We start from the raw sequence: 2,678 nt of genomic DNA, 5'->3' as shown, positions 1-2,678 counted from the left end.
AAGACTGAGCCCACAAGCCAGGGCTTCATGTGTAAAGATGGAAACTATCCCACTTTGAGAGGCTGGGAACCAGGACGTTTACACATGAACAGCAGTGAAGTTGAGTGAAATCTGTGGTTTCAAGGAGGCAGCTGTGAGCTTGTGACAGGGAAAGCAGTTAAGAGATGGAGGCTGCAGCCACAGCCTCCAGCCCAGCCTCTCCTGCCTCCTCACATGAAGAGGTTAGAGTTTTCTGGAGGATCTGATTGAGGAATATAACAAGGAGAATCTTTCAGCTTCAAAATAAAAAGCATCACCCAAGGCACATTCTTATTCCCAAACTCCAGAAAGGCAACATGGCCCACGGCGGGTGAAGGAGAGCGAAAGGAAGCTCCATCCACGTGCCTCTGGGGGAGCACCCATGGGTCCTTATCAAATCCCCAAGGAAGGAGGACTCTCAATCCTGGAAGCTACCCCCAAAGGAATGGGGTCAGGGTGACGGGTCTCAGGAAAGGAGGGAGGAAGGGGGGTCAGAACGGGAACCTTTGTGGCCAGCGTCCTTGAGTCCTTCCCCATCTTGGATAGCCCCTAGGATGACAAGGTCAGGCCTGCAGCCCAGGGTCCCAGCTGCACCTTATATGCAGACTCCATGCAAATAGGGCTCTCCTCCTGCTCATAAAGGGGGTCCTTGCCAGGCATGTTGGGGAGACACCCAGAACCCAAGCGCCTAAGACAGGACCCCAGGGGCTCCACCATGGACTTGGTGTCAAGCTGCGTTTTTCTCGTGATGATTTCTCAAGGTCATTCTCAGGAGTGAGAGGCGCTGAGACCTGTGCCTGTGCCTGAGCCTGTTGGTGCTTCCATTTGATTCTCAGTCCACCTTGTGGCTCTGTGTTTGCAGGTGTCCAGTGTGAGGTGCAGCTTGTGGAGTCTGGGGGAGGCCTGGTGCAGCCTGGGGGGTCTCTGAGACTCTCCTGTGCAGCCTCCGGATTCACCTTCAGTAGCTACTGGATGAATTGGGTCAGCCAGGCTCCAGGGAAGGGACTGGAGTGGGTCTCATACATTAATGGTGGTGGTGGTAGCACATATATGTCAACTGCATGAAGGGCCGCTTCACCAACTCCAGAGACAATGCCAAGAACTCACTGTATCTGCAAATGAGCAGCCTGAGAGCCTAGGACTGGCCGTGTATTACTGTGCCAGATACACAGTGAGGGGAAGTCAGTGTGAGCCCAGACACTAACCTCCCTGAGGAGACAGCAGGGCTGGGCTGCAGGGAGCGTCCAGGACACTAGTGGGCGCTCAGGACCAGCAAACCCAGGTCCCAGCTCAGAGGCTGTCCCTGGAGGGGTTGTGCAGGCTTCCTATTGGGGTCAAAGCTTTCTTCCCTCCTAGTGTCCCTGGGGCAGTTCCTCTTCCTTCTTTCTGTCTCTAATTAGATTCTCTGCAGGGAAAAAGCAGGAAGTGGCTGTGTGTCAGATCTGGTCGACTTCTCATCAGTGCCCTTCCTGTCACCAAGTCCCTGATGATTGATTGCTCTGCAGGTTGACAAGGAAAACATTGTAGGGATTCCTGTTTCTGCACTGCGAGCGACGTCCCCCACCCTCCACGCAGTGTTAAGGGGGGAACACGAAATCCAGGCCCCAGACCTCACCTGAGGGTGATCAGCCCCTCGCTCTGCCCCAGGAGGAGCCCTTTGGGGACAGATAGCCACTTGCCTCTCACTGATATGGCTGCACATGGAAGTGTAAGTTCGGACCCTACAGGCACAGCCTGTTTGTAAGCCTGGAAATTCTGCCCTCTCTGTGTGCTTCAGATGTAAGCAAAAAGCCCTGTGGGGCCCTGTTCCCTTCTGGTCTTAGAACCTTGTCCCAGGGGACGTGTCCCAACACCAGTTCCACTTCCCCTGGGAACCATCTGCATCCTGAGAACCTGCTGAAAGGAGACATGATCCCACCCACCTTTGTTGTGCCTCCAGCTCCACAGACACCACCCAATCCTCACCCTCTGTGCTCTGCCACCCACACTCTCACCCTATGGGGCCTGCACAGGACATCCTGTATGGCTGTGCTCTGCCTTCTTCTTCCCACTTGGTAGGTTTTGCCTTAAATGCACACTCCTCCAACTCCATCATCCTCTTGTGTCCATCTCCTGTGCTAGACTCTCCTGGAGACACCAGGGCAGGGACACCCAGGCAGCCTGAAGCCAGCTTCAGCTGTCCTGCCGAGCCAGGTGGCTGTCAGACCTTGGGGGCCCCACCTGTGTCAGGTGGAGACACAGCTGAGCACTGAGCTCAGAGCCCCTCCAACAGCTCACACCTGTGCCTGGGAACCACCAGGGACCTGTGAACTGCAGAGAATCCTGGTGGACAAGCCCGTGGCCACTGGGGTCAGAGGGCAGTGAGGGGTGGGCTGGTGCCTGGTCACCTATGATGTTGACAACATCCTGCTGACCAGAGCCCAGGTGTACAGGGAGCTCCGCGAATCCTAAAAGTGCAGGGACAGCTAGGCCAGCATTGCTCAGTGGTTGAGCATTGGCCAATGAAGCAGAATTTGAATGTTGGATTCCCAGTCAGGACACATGGCCAGGATGTGAACAACATCAACAGTGTGAGCCATGAAGAAGGCTGCCAATCAATGATTTTCTCTCATCATTGATGATTCTCTCCCTCTCTCTCTCTCTCTCTCTCTCTCTCTCTC

The sequence above is a fragment of the Myotis davidii genome, unplaced genomic scaffold (assembly GCF_000327345.1).
Source record: "Myotis davidii unplaced genomic scaffold, ASM32734v1 scaffold1971, whole genome shotgun sequence".
Lineage (NCBI taxonomy): Eukaryota > Metazoa > Chordata > Mammalia > Chiroptera > Vespertilionidae > Myotis > Myotis davidii.
The sequence above is the reverse complement of the archived record's forward strand: the minus strand, read 5'-3'. Positions refer to the sequence as shown.